Raw genomic sequence first — 14,768 nt, forward strand, 5'->3', positions numbered from 1 at the left:
ATCTGTGAGTTTGCCTCAGGGATCAGGATTCACAGTGCCCTTAAAGGAATTACTTTATGTCTTGCTTAATGGTAATCTTATTCATATACAAATGAATGTACATTTTAATTTCTTCCAGTGTGTTGTATTTTGCCCACGTATTGAGTTTCAGAATATTACATGTTCAAAGAACAGAATTTCTCCATGCCTCCATCTGTAGATTTAGGTTGTCCTAAGTTGTTGGGTCCTCATAACTAAATGTAAATAGAATTTTTTTCATGATTTTGCAAATTGATTTTCTATTTAGTGACCCATGTGGGCCTGTAGCCCATTTTCTTCTGCATGCAATTTCACTGCTATTATTTAGATGTATGGTTTAAACAATACACTGGCATTCCTTCTGCATAAATCCATGAATTATATTAAAATATGGGCAGCAGTCTTGCACATGGGTTTCCACCTCCCTTGTCTCTCATTCATTCCTACTCCCCTTCCCTCATTCCTTCCCAAACCTGAAGCTGATCTCCCTCCACAGCACATGCCTGGATTTGTGGGGTGTGTCTTCCACACACACTAAGAATCAAAGCTCTCTGGAGATACTGGCTTGGTCCAGTCCTTACATCCTGACTCCTTCACATCCCACCCCCATCCTGAGGTTTCAGGGGCATTGTGGACGTAGGACATCATGCATGTTAGAGGTGTTTAGCTTGATTGACTTTTAAATACTGGAGGGTTTGCCTGCATGTGTGCACCCAATTTAGCAAGCCAGAGAAATGCTTATGGTAGTGTAGGGTTTTCCTTTTTCTCTTTGAAATGGGCTCTCATTTAGCCAAGGGTGACCTTAACCTTCTAATCTTACATCTCCTAAATGCCAGGATTAGAGTCATGTTAAGTGCTGGGATTGCAGGCATGTGAGTACTACAATTACAGGCATGTAAATCCTGGGATTGCAGGCATACACCACCACTCCAAGTTAATGTAGTGCTGAGGATTGAATCAGGGTTTCCTGCAGGCTAGGCATGCACTCTACCAAGTTGAGCTATATCCCTGCTCAGACAGTATAGTTTTACATGGGTTGCATAGTGAATAGAATGGAGGAAGGTAATCCCTTCTAGCTTGCTGAGTCAGCCAGAATCAAAGCGGATGCATCTTGAAGCCATGAGGTCCACAGGGAGGTCAAGGATGGACTCTGATGTCTTTGAGTTAGAACTTAATAGACTGGGAGGCTCTCGGGAAAGCTCTTTGCAAACTGTGCAAGTTTTACCTAATCCTCTCTCTCTGAGTAACTCTGCTTCTAGGCAAGAGACCAAATCATATCTACAAGTATTTTGTTTTGTCACATTTTGGTTTTTCCTTGGCAATTGCAGGGAGGACTCGATATTCTAAAATTCCCCCCTCCCCTGGGTCTGGGTGGGAGTGAATTTCTGCTTTCACTACTGTGTAAGTCATTGCTCAGACTCTGAAGAGGCATTTCTGCAACTCTCCCGACAGCTGCATACTTCTTTCCTGCAGCAAGGGAAGCTCATGACCCTCCCTTCCCTCCACCCTCACTGCAAATGCAGAAAAAGTCCTCACACTGCAAGAAAGAGGTCCCCCACCCCATTTATTTGTTTGAATATTAAAATAGGGTTTCCAGATAAATATAGATCACAAAGCTGAGTTTAAGGTTCAGATAAGCCTCTCATGATATAATGTGCATGGCACACGCTTAATATTAAGAAAGTATGGTTTATTTGAGATGCAAACCTAACTGGGAAGCCTGTATTTTTATTTGCTAAGTTTGGCAGCACAAATTAAAAAACCAAACCAAACCATAGCTGCAGCCAGCACTGTTGGCCAAATATCTCCCTCAGGAAACAGGAGAGAATTGATGGGACATCTTTCTTTCTCAGCATCCTCTGATCTGCTCTGTCTTTTCCTTGGAAAGGAGCAAGGCCTGATGGGTAGAGCCAGTCCTGCTGGGCTGGCAGAGAGCTGGATAAGGAGACAGACAGAGAGAAAGGACCTCCGAGAGCTGCTTTGAGACTGCTGAAGACAGCAACAATTTCAGAGTAAGCACACGAGCTGCTAAAAACAAAAGGGAAGGGCCGATTGCTGCGTTATTCATGGTCATGGCTGCTGCCTGGCACAATTTGTGCCCAGGTAAGCCTGGAGAAAGCCAATAGTGGCGAATTGCAGGAAGCAGGAGAGAGTGAGCCACAGGACTTTCTGTGACTGGACGGGAGTGCTGGAGAGGGGAGGAGGGGAAGTGGGCAGAAGCAGCCCTGGCATTTGAAATGGGTGGGCTCCGCAAGGTCATCTCAGATGGCAGGAACATGATGCTTCAGGCTGGGAACTGTGGATGAAATCCACCTGCAAGACTTAGCCAGCTGTCACAGCGAGGAGACAATCAGGGCCATCTGCCACCACAGATAGCTGCTTATTCCAGACAGATAGTGTCTGCAGCATGCTGTGACATCCTGCAAAGAGTCTTTTTAAAATCACCTGGTCCAGTGGGCAGGCAAGCAGCAAGGGCAGTGGCTGTGAGGATAAGGGGTAGACTCATTTGATGCTCCCCTGCAACTCTCCCGACTCCAAGGGAATTCTGGTTGGAAACAAGAGCTAACTAGGTGATCTGGGCGGAAAATGCTACAGTCGGTGGTTCAGATTCCTCATCTCCAGAACAGGTGCTTGTCAGCGGCTGGTTATATCGGACTGATGTCACTGTTCCACTAGGAGCTGCTCCAAGCCAGAATAATACCTCCTCAGTGTCAGTTCAGGTCCTACATCAGCTCTGAGAAAGAACAGATGGGCGAGTCAGGAACAGAGGGGCAGAGGCAATGTGTTCTTATCCTCTGCATAATTCTCACATCCCTTGCCACCTGCCAGCATCAGAACCTCATTTCTTAACCGCTGAAGGGTGTGAAGAGGGTACCCAGGGGATGTGACAAGCACTTATGAATTGATGTGGAGGCAATTATCATATTGACAAAGTGCTCGAAGGGTCACGAAACACCTATAATATTGTTTCAGATGGAAAGTACTTAACATTGTGTGCCTTCGCCTGGGTGTTATGTACATCTTCTATCGGTATCTGTTGAATGCCTATAACATTTACTCTATGAACATTTATGAATAAGGAGTGTCTACTTACGTTTGTAAGCCCAGCACTCAGGAGGCTGAGGCAGGAGGGTTGCCTCAATTTGAGGCAAGCCTACACTACACAATGAGTTCAAATCCATTCCGGATTATATAGCAAGACTCTGTCTTAAAAACATACAAATATATGTATATATAGAAAATATAAAAACTTTTCTTCAGAGACAGAAAAGTATATTCAGAGGGGGAAAAAAGTTCTGGAAAAATCTAAAACTTGTCCATAGTACTGGGGACATAACTCAGAGGTTCACTGCTAGCCTTGCTTGCATCCTGGAGGGTCTGGCTTTGATCACCAGCAGTTATAAATATAAAAAATTACATGGTCAATTATGGTCACTTTGAACACATTTATCATACATTCAGAGGGTATGATACATTAGTGTCAAGGGGAACCAAGATTTGAGTTCTCTTAGCTCTCCCTGTGTTTTCCATCATCTCTGTCTGTTATATGAGTCAGAATCTGTGCCTGCTTGAAGGCTGTCTAGTGGTTCTGTCCCTAACAAAGGGCCCTGCTCTCTCTTTATTGAAGAGCACAGAAAGCATCACACTGGGGAGGGATGAGGTCCTCCTCACAGAAACATTTAAAAGAGTTTCACAAGGGATTGAGTTACTGACTCCAGCTGACCACAACTGACCTAAATAAAACAGTTGTACAAACAAATTGTTTATCTAGCAATATATGCTGCATTCAACACTTACGGTGGATACTTATTTTATAAGGTTGTTTTCTGTCTATATTTGCTGTTTTCAGCAAATGATGATGATAACACACATTCAAACGCATATGCATTACTCTTGGGCCAGGGGCATGGAAGAGTACATAGCTTAGATTGCAGCTGTGTGTTAGTTTAGGTTGTAAATGTTGATTATGTAGGAAATCCAAGGCAAGTGAGGTTGGCTGCTACTCTGTTCTCTTCAAGTCATGTTAAACAAACAGGTTGAGGACACAGTAGGAGAGCAGTCTCAAGTGACCTCAAGGAGTATTGTTAACTCTGTCTGTGTGGTCCAGCAAAAAAGCCCCAACTCTTAGAATGGAAGCAATATTTTGATAATAAAACATTGCCACAGTCAATAAAGGTATAACTCTGTTTTCTTTATAGATGTACTTAGGTAATTACTAAGTGATTAAATTATTGAACTTGAATGAAAATTTACTACCAAGATATAAAAAAAGATAGAAAAAATTGCACTAGGTATTAAGGGCATCTCTCCATGACAGAGGATGGCTTAATTTCACAAGAAAATAAAGAATTTATGGAAATTACCAAGTACTCATAAGTGGTTATGCATCCCAAAAATAAAATGTGGAACTTTCCATCTGATTTGGAAGCCTGGCTAACCTCTACACCAAGCTCTGGGCTGATATTTTGGGAACTCCTGAGTCCATTCTTCCCATCTCCATCTTCCCTGAACCGGTTATGATAAAGGTGTTAATGACCAGAGTGTTGCAGGCTTCTGCAGGCTTTCCTTATCTACTTAAAGCAACAGTGTAACCATTTTTCAGTTGAAAGCAGTAATTCATGGACAAGATTCCATGAAATTCTACATTTTTTTAAGTTTGGTTCTGTATGTGGCTTTGGAGTACAGTGGGCAAGAGAAGGGTGTATTAGTTCTTAGTCAGGGTTTTCATTGCTGTGATAAAACACTATTTGGAATCACCTCAGGAAGGAAAGGGCTTATCTGTTTGACTTAACATTCTTAGGTCACACCCCAACGAGGATGGTGGGCATTAGGACAGAAAGTAGGAACTCAAGGGAGGAAGCTGGAGGCAAGAATTGAAACAGAGACCACGGAGGAGTGCTGCTTACTGACCTGCTCCTCATGACTTGCCCAGTTTGCTTTCGTACTCAAACTCCTATACAAACAATGACCACCTACCTAGGGCCAGCAACACTCACAGTGGGCTGGGCTCTCGAACTTCAAACACTACTCAAGCAAATGTCCCTGCAGACTTACCTACAGGCCAATCTTATGGAAACATTTTATCAGTTAAGCATTTTCTCTTCCCCAATATATCTAGGTTTGTGTCAAGTTGACAAAAAACAGCCAGGACATCCAGTGAGTTCCTTATCTAGATGTTGCATGACATGAATTGCAGTAGCTTAAGGGTCACCTTACTGGTTCCAGGGATGACCTTGAATTTATTATGTAAAGGATTTCCATACAGTTCTGTAAGGAACAAGAAGCAACACCCCACTCCAAGCTTCATTGTTTTCCTACCCTTTCTGGGTACAGCATGGAATATGCTTCAGAAGCAGGTTTAGGTTTCACTGATACTTTGGTGTCTGTATTAGTTACTTTTGTATTGCTGTGACCAAAAACCCACAGACAAACAATTTATGGGTCTGACTTACTTTGCCTTGTGGTTTCAGAGGTTCAGTCCATGGTTACTGGAACACTGTGGTAACAGAAGCAGGTGACAAAGGAGCATCTTCATCGTGTCCCAAATAAGGAGCAGAGAGTGAGGGGACTGGGGACCTGAGGGACTTTCAAAGGTACACCTTCAGTGACCCATCTCTGCTGGCCATACTCCCCACAGTTTCCATAGCCTTCCCGAAGAGTACTGACAACTGGAGGCTATGCATTCAAAACATGAGGGACACACTCTGTATTCAAATCATAATCCTTCCGACTTCCAGTCACCAAAGGTTCTTAGTCATCCCATAATGCAAAATGCATTCAGGCCTTCTCCAAAACCTTAACAGTTTCAATATTTCTGCAAAGTACAAATTCAGTTTCTTCTGGGACTTATGGCAAAATATTAGCTGTGAGTCCCTATAAAATTCTTCCAGAATATAATGTCACAGTGTAAATACTCTCATCCCAAAGGGGATGGATGAGAGAACAGGAAAGAGACTTGAACAAAAGCAAGACCCAAACCCAGCAGCATGGACATTAAATCCCGTAGTCCTGCACCCATCATCTGGGGTGTGTGGTGGCAGGATGAGGTCCAATGAGTGTGGGCAGTCCCACTCCACGTGGGCAGTCTCTCTCTTGGTTGACTCTGCTCATTGCCCATGGCTTTTCTCCACAGACATCCCACATGATTGACATTTTCAACACTCAGGGCTCTGTTCCAGCTTAGGCTTCAGCCCCGCAGCATTGTGCTTTACAGGGTCAGTGATCTTAATCTTGCCTCACCTTGCCTGGCCCTGTATTGTTCATGATCCTGTAACTCTCCCTGTACACCTACAAAACCAGAATCACATGGTTAATGCCAAGGCCGGCTGTTAACTTGAGCAGCATCTGGGGCCCCTTGGACCACAGTCTCAGTGGTTTCCGAGTACCTGGGTAGCTGAACCTGGGAAAACATTGGCCTGTACAGCCTGTCTTAGGAAACAGTACCTCCACCAACAGCACTAACAACCTGGGGAGGACAGGGTTTCTTTCTCTTCCTAGGCTATCATCGAAGGCAGTCAGGGCAGAAACTCAAGCAGGCCAGGAACCTGGAAGCAGGAGCTGATGCAGAGGACTTGGAGGAGTGCTGCTTACTGGCTTGCTCCTTGTGGCTTGCTCAGCCTGCTTTCTTATATAACTCAGGATCACCAATCCAGGGAAGGCACCATCTGTAATGGGCTGGGCCCTCCCCCATTATTCACTAATTAAGAAAATCAGGTTTGCCTACAGTCAGATATTATGGAGGCTTTGTCTCAATTGAGGGTTTTTTCCCTCTATTGAGGGTATGACTCTAGCTTGTGTCAAGTTGTCACAAAACTAGACAGCACACAGCTCTCTCTCAGTTGGAATCCATCCACTTAGGCCTCAGATACTATATGGCAGCATCCTTAGTCCACTGGTTGATTGTAAGCTAGGGATTCTGTTTGTCTATCCCAGAGGACTTACCTAAGGGTTACAAAGATGCTTTGCCATGTACAGATGAGAACAACCGATGACTATTTAAAGGTTTAAAGATGCTCCCAGGTAAAGTGGCTCCAGACTTTGGAACATTCTAACCTCTCCACGACACACAAGTTCTAATCAGTTACCAGCATTGCTGATGGCTCAGTGGGAAGTGCACCACTTTTCAGCAGCCTTCACACATGGCAGCTTAGCAAATTGTAAAAGGAAGGGAATCAAAATTGGGTCTGGTATAGGAACTACAATTTGTATTAGGTACATCACAGAACAATCCAGAGACTAAACTTAATAAATGTTAATGTTAAGAATGTCAAGGAGACTGTTCCCAGCTGTACCTTTATCATAGCTCAGTCCCATAACTCAGCAGTCAAGTTTATTGTGCCCTCATACCTGATGTTAATACTCTAGTAGTATATATTTACATTAGTTACTTTTCTCATTGCTCTGATAAAATACCTGATGTAAACTGATGGGGTATTTCCTTCTGTGTAAATATTTATCTTATTGGTTGATGAATAAAAAATTGTTGGCCAATAAGGCAGGAAGATAGGCCAGACTAGGAGATGAGGAGAATTCTGGTAAACATAGGCATACAGAATTGCCATGAGGGACCAGGAGGATAGGATGTGCCAGGTGTTCTCTGGTAAGATAAGGTCTTGCAGAAATACTTAGATTAATAGAAATGGGTTAATAATTAAGACAGAACTAGCCAGTAAGGAGCCCTAGTCATTGGCCAACAGATTTATAACTAAGATAGCATCTGTGTGTTTATTTGGGGCTCAAGGGCCACAGGAGCAGCTGGGACAGAAAGCTCTCGTTACAGTAAACAACTAAGAAGAAAGGATTCGTTTGGCTCACAGTCTCAGAGAGCTGAGTCACTGTGGCAGTATGAGAGCATCTCACCTCACAATTGGAAGTCCAGAGAGGGATACTGAAGAGGATCAGTGCCAGACATAAACCCCAAAGGATGTACCCCCTCTAGCCTGCTGACTCCGACAAGATCCCACCTCTCCTCTTTCCCCTTCCTAACAACACCAAGACATTTTAATCCACTGTGGAATAAACCCAGTCATAACACCAGAACCCTCTTGATGACTAATCTCTGGAGACAGTTCCACAGACACATCAGGGAATTGAGATATGCCCCACTGGTCTCCATGGCAATTCCGTCTAGTCAATCAAGATCAACCAAAACAATATTGACCTATTTTCTGATTAACTGTGCATAAACAAACTGAGCAGCTTCAAAAACAGTAATTCATTGTTGTTTCTCAGAGCTTTGAGGTTGATGGCACAAACCCAAGTTTCCAGAAAGAAAAAAAGTCACACGTAGATTCTATAAAGCTGATTGACTAGCCAGAGCTTCATGACTGTGGGAAGACCAATACTACAGATCCAGAATCTTGTGGGCTATCCTTAATAGCCATCAGTTACTTACCTCTGTACCTAAAATCCTTCCAACTACTAGGGAAAAGACTGTATTAACTTAGCAGAGCTCCAATCCCAAAGCTAAGCATGTTGCCAACCAACGTGTGAAATCTATGCAAGGATTTCTCTGATTTGCTGTAAGCTGCCGGATGTACCCTCTGGAGTGTTTGGTATATATAGACCTCAGTCTATGACTTTTTTTTGTTCTGTAACTGTAAAAGTTTGTGTAACCACTTCTTCATTGTAACATGCATCATGAACATGGGTTTGTGGTTCATAGTTACTTATATTTGGCTCAGAATAAACTATGTCTTATTGTTTTTTGAGATGAGAACTGTGTTTTACACTGAGTTTGACTACTTTATTATTTTTTGTTTCTTTGCCTGAGACAGGTGTCATTGTATAACCTTGCTGTCCTTCAACTCACTCTGTAGACCAGGCTGTCCTCAAATCAAACTCATAGAGATACAGCTGCCTTGGTCTCCTGAGTTCTGGGATTAAAGACATACACCACCACTGCCTGCCTACTTTATTTTTACTAAAACTATCTGACTTCTATAATAATCTGTGGCCACTACAGAAACCATTGTTATGATTTAAATGTTGGGTACCCAAGTTAGGCTGTCTCGATCAATTTCGGGCTGGTGACACATGATGTCTTTATGTTTTTTCCATGGGACTAGTTTGCACTTCCTTATACCTTAGTTGTCTTAGGGTCTCTGGACCCCTTACACTGTGGCTGGCTTGATTCTGGACATTTTAAGACAGCCAGGTCAGGCTGTAAACTGATATTCTCAGAATCCCCACAGTATTCTTTGTTTGAAGCAGGTCAGCTCAGGTTCAGGAGCAGGAAGAGCAGGGGGGTGTACATGTAGAGAAGGGGAGGTTTGATAGCTTCACAAAGCTTTCCCATAATGTAGACTAGTTCAGGGTATCTACACAAGAGCCCCAGGGAAGCCCACAGAGGGGTATCCATGCCAGGACATTTTTGGATCAGTGTACCTTGTCCAAGCATCCCACAGCTCCGCTCCATTTGTGTCAGTATTCCATTCAGTGGTGTGTGTGTGTGTGTGTGTGTGTGTGTGTGTGTGTGTGTGTGTGTGTGTGTCCAGAGGTTGACATCTGGTATCTCCCCGATTGCTCTCCACCTAACTATTTCATCTGCACTACCTTACTGGCAAGCCCCAGGGGTCCTCCTGTGTCTTTCTGCCCAGCGATGGACTGCAGGCTGGCTTGTGTGGAAAGCACTTTACCTACCGACTGTGCTGCCTCCCTGCTCCAGTTGTTGTGCATGGTACATCTATGGGTACGGCCGCTGGCTGCCTCTGGCTGCCTCTAGTTGCCTCTGGCTGCCTCTAGCTGCCTCTAGCTGCCTCTGGCAGCCTCTAGCTGCCTGCCAGGGTAGTCCCAGATGATTTCCTCTCTTGCTTCTGAGACTGCCCACCTGTCAGTAGTCTCCTTAACTTGATCTGTCCTTGGTTTGTAGTGTGTGATTTGCAGAATGCAAGGCTTTTCAGGGATGCAAATTTCACAGTAGAAAACCCCAAGCTATTATTCTCCACTAAAAGAAAGCAGAGCTCCCTAGAGTGAGAGTGATTTCCATTCTTGAGGAACACTCTAGACTACATTGGAATATTTATTGAGGAAAAGCAATAATGCTTTAGGAATAATAGAGAAAGACACAGAAAATAGCATAAGGGGGAGCCTATTGGTCTGTTTGTGAACATTTGAACATCTAAAAATAAAACCAAAATTATGCTTAATTAAAATTATGTTGAGCTGTAAAAAGCTAGTCAGTAGTGATAGCCAAAGGAAAATAATGAGAATTTTCTTTTTTAAATAACAAGACTTACATCTGGGCTGTATTTGTTCAAATAAACAAAGATGCTATTCATATTTCATCTTATGAACACACACACACACACACACACACACACACACACACACACACACACACACAGAGGTAGATGAAATAGTCAAAGGCCGAGCCAATTTCATGCTTCTGTTTGGGATGTCCTTGGCTACTGTGGTGACTGAAGAGCATTTGTCATTTGTTAAGTTAGTATGCGAGTCTGTGGAGTCTTAGGATATAGTCACTCCTTCACCGCCCACATCACCTAGAATTTCCAGCTCTTAGAGAAATATTATAGTGGGAATCTAGAAATAAAATATGGACAAGAGTTGGGCAAAAACTAGATGTAGGTAGCTGTAGGTCTTTTCTGAACTTGTAGGAAACACGAGATTCTCAGAAAATGAAATGACGGGGCCCCCTTCCATGCTAGCAGACAGAGTCCTCACCACCTGCGGCTGTAAGCCTGCCACCTGTCTCTACTTGGCAGCAGAGTCTAGAGTAAAGGCTGTTGACCTTCATCAGACCTTTTTATTTACAATACTCTAACCCTCCTGCCATTGTTTCCTTTGGACATGGAGGTGCTTCAAGGACAACCTGTAGCCCTGGGAAGGGTGGGTTTTAATTTGAAATAGACCAGAAATGTATGAACAAGTGTTTGCTGGTTTACATTTATTGGCTGTTTTGTGTTTCCAGCTGTCATTTCTGGTTGTCCTGGTTACTCCGATGACTTTGCCCTGGCTCTGTGTGACCACTCAAAAGAACTGCCCATAAGAAGACAGATGGAGCCCCAGACCTCACACCCGATACTTATCTAAAGGATGGGGAGAAAATGCTGTCAATCAGATCCCCAAGGGACTTCGCTGAACCCAAGGATTCCTGGGAGGTGGCCGTAATGGACAGATCACTGATGACATCTGCTGGTCTTCAAAGAAAGTAGGATGGGAATGCTTCATGTTTGCAGTTTCAGCCCTGGGCCAAGGCTTTTTATTTCATAGTTTTGGAAGGTAAATCATACCAGAAACTTTTCTTAAAAGCACTTCTTGGACTGCTAGTGTAAGGTTGCTAGGCTGAGGCAAATTTGTTGTTCTGCTATAGAAATGCAAAAGGGCAATCTGAAAAAAAATTAAGGTGCTTTGAAAGTCATCTGTTGAATAACAGAACTAGACATAAACTTAGAGAAAATCAGGGGGAAGACGAGAGAAAGACTCCACAGAACTTGGGCAGAGATTTGGGAGTTTCAAAATCTGGAATTGCAGACTTCCAATCCTGTGCTGCGTCAAGCAATTCTGTTCAAGTTGACAGCAGGCACACTGAGTGGGGGTTAGATGTTTTCACAAAAGACCAGGGGCTTGCTGGGAAATTGGGGCCCTAAGCTGTGATGCTGGTGCTGTTTCTGCTACACTACGAGAGCTCCTAGGAAGTTGAAAAGAAAATAAGTAAACAAAAAGAGTCAAGCCCCCAAGTACAGTTTCTATGTGCTTCTGGGATGGAAAGCAGGTTTTCACCTTCTGAGATGACCCTCGTCTTCACTGATTCCTTATTGAAGCTGAATATACCCAACTGTTGTGAGGCAGGAGAGTTGCATGGAGAGTGAGGTCGATATTAGCATATTAAAGAAGCAGTTGGCACAGAGACTGGAGGCTCTTTGCCACAAAGGCCAATATGTAACAAATAGAGCATGAACAGAAAAGACCCATGCTATGTGAATGACCCCAAAGCCTGGGATATAAAAATTCCCAGCAGTTTGTACAGTGTTTGCGACTGACCCTCTAAACATCCTCCCAGTTCTGGCCCCTTTCTGGTCTTGGAAGTACATTGTTTCTTGGTAAACTATCTGCACTTCTGCTATTACCCCTGTGTCTCTGTTTAAGTATTGGTTTTGGGTCACAAGAAGTTGGAAACCCCAGTGCACACTCACTGGAACCAAAATCCACCAACAGTCGGAGCTCAGCTAATGAAAAAGATGAGTAGGTTCCGGCCATACCTCATTAAACCTTGTTGCTTCCACAAGACCTGAATTATACTATGGTGGCCCAAGTGGGGGCGGAGTGGTCATTTCTACCTGGATGGGAGGAGGAGGAAATGTCTTATGGAGGAGGTATGCTTTCAACTGAGTCTTGAATGAAGAATAGACAGATGCCAGGGATTAGAAATACCAGACGAACAACACCGCACATAGATTGCAGCACAGCCAAGAGCAAAGGATGACACAGGCTGGTGTTTGTAACCATGAGCAGTTTGTTTGGGCTGGCTGGCTTGGTTTGGGTTGTCAGAGCAGGCAGGATGTAATAGTGGGTAAGCTGCGTGAGAAGCAGGACCTGATCCTGGAACTCCCTATTCTGTGTTCCAGAGATTGCTCGTTTATTATTTATTCAATAAATGCATATATTAAGAACCTACTAAGTGTGACTTCTCAGGGTGACAGATTTGCGGTTTTTGTTGTTGCTGCTGCTATTGTTCTCAAGGAGCTTTTTGTATAGAAGGGGCAGACAGACATTAAGCCAATGATCATACAATTATTTAATTGCACACACAATAAGTCTCTGCTATGTGGAAGAAAATGATGTATAATGGGAGTTGTAACAGGGAAATCTAACTTAGTCTAGGATCCAAGAGTTCCCCAAAGAGGTAACACAAGAGCTGAACCCTGTGTAGATACTAGTCGGCTAAAGGAGGCTCATCTGGACACTTTGGAGAGAGGATTTGGGCAGATGTGACAAGGACAAAGGTCTGGGCACAGAGTTAGCTGGAGTTTTACAGAAGCAGGCAGGTGGGAAAGTCACACGGTCCTGTCTGCATCTCGGCAACCATCCTGTCTGCACTGTGAGGATGCAGGATGGAGAGTGTGGTGCTTGGCTTTATGCTTTGAGGCCAGCAGGCAATTCTTCACTTCTAGCTGTGCCCAGTGGCGGTCTCAGGAAGAGCTTAGCCATTGATTCAGTAGATCCAGTGCGGAGTGCCTCTCTCACACGTGGGACAGCATCAGCCAGTCTACCGAGGGCCCAAGAAGAACAAGAAGGCAGGGAAGGAGGGAGAGCCTCTCACTTCCATGCTCTTGAGATGAGGAGATAGAGACTTGACAGGTAGTTAGGGTGGGGGCCTCCAAAACAGATCAACCTGTTCTGTCCTGGCTGAAAACACCAGACAGGTTTTGACCAGGAGGCATTGGTCTGGTTCATGTCCTAGGTTATTTATGAATTTATTTATCCTGTCTTCTATAGCATAGCAACCTAATGAATATAGCCAGACGCCCGGAAGTTATTCATGATGAAATACTTCACCGGTCCTTGAAGACTTGTGCCAGAATCTCAACCCAGTCATGATAATGGAGAGAAATAAGGACATCCTGTGGGGACCTACAGCTGGGCCAGCTGGGATGGTCAGCCCACATCTTCTTTCTTCTCAGCCCAGTAGTTCAAAGACTTATCTAGTTCTTCAGTCAAAAAGTCTTAACTCCTGGACAAAGCTCCTCTACTTTCTTTTTTTTTCTTTTTTCTTTTTTTTTTCCAGACAGGGTTTCTCTGTGGCTTTGGAGGCTCTTGTAGATCAGGGTGGTCTCGAACTCACAGAGATTGGCCTGAGTACTGGGATTAAAGGCATGCGCCACCAACACCCAGCTTCCCTCTACTTTCTATACTCGTTTTTTCCTTATAATAAAGCTCCTTGTTGAATTTACTCTCCATTGTTTGTGAAATTCCCTCTTTGAGTTTGCAACACCAAGAACCTGGAATATCACTGATTCTGTCGGGGTTTTAGTGACTGTGCTCCTGACCACTGAGTTAAACCCACTTGAGACTAGAAAGTCTCTGTCATACTTAGGGACTGCCATTTTCCCATTTCACTTAGACATTAGTGCTCCTGGTCCTTAAGGCTTTGGACTCGGACTGGGATTTACAACATCAAACCCACATTTTCTTAACTTTCATTGCTCGGATGGGACTGTATTGCTGGCTTACACAGCACCAGCTTGGAAAGGACAGATTGTGGGACTTCCGTTCCCCATCATCGTGTGTGTCAGTTTCCACAGGAAACTTTCCTTCTAGGTGCCATATTGATTCTATTTCTTTGGAGACTCTTGGCTAATGCAGGGTTTGTGGAAGGCAGTTTGTGTGATGTTGTGACCGATCTGGTGGGAATGACAAAGTGAGGACTAAAATTATGACAGCATGGATAAGGAAATTGGAATAGACTTGACAGGTACTTAGGGCCTGGAACTGGCTATCCCTAATGACAAGGAAGTTAAATATGGGGCTCGTGGAGATAATTACCAATAGAATAATCCTTAGATATTTTGATGGCGTCCTTGTGTGAAGGACCAGATCTCGTAGGTGGTGGGGATGAGGGGACAGGGTAAGTGTCAGTGTGGGTACATTAACCTTGAAAGTAGATAGGCAACAGGAGGTGAGCACAAAATCTTGCAAAGATTTCAGAGCTGGAGTTGCTGGGATAGAAAATGTTTGCAGAGAGGTAGGTGTGGCTGAAGCCCAGCATCTGAGAACTCTCCCAGAGGAAT

The 14,768-nt window shown here is 43.9% G+C and overlaps 1 long non-coding RNA gene across 1 annotated transcript; it reads left to right on the top strand.

The window, feature by feature from the left end:
- Window positions 1-1,937: 1,937 nt before the first annotated feature.
- Window positions 1,938-14,054, top strand: LOC121140840. The gene is made up of 3 exons (XR_005877781.1): window positions 1,938-2,030; window positions 10,949-11,259; window positions 13,477-14,054. It is a non-coding gene; the product is annotated as an uncharacterized LOC121140840 (long non-coding RNA).
- Window positions 14,055-14,768: the final 714 nt, after the last annotated feature.

This window comes from Mesocricetus auratus, unplaced genomic scaffold (genome assembly GCF_017639785.1).
Source record: "Mesocricetus auratus isolate SY011 unplaced genomic scaffold, BCM_Maur_2.0 Super-Scaffold_100006, whole genome shotgun sequence".
Taxonomy (NCBI): Eukaryota; Metazoa; Chordata; class Mammalia; order Rodentia; family Cricetidae; genus Mesocricetus; species Mesocricetus auratus.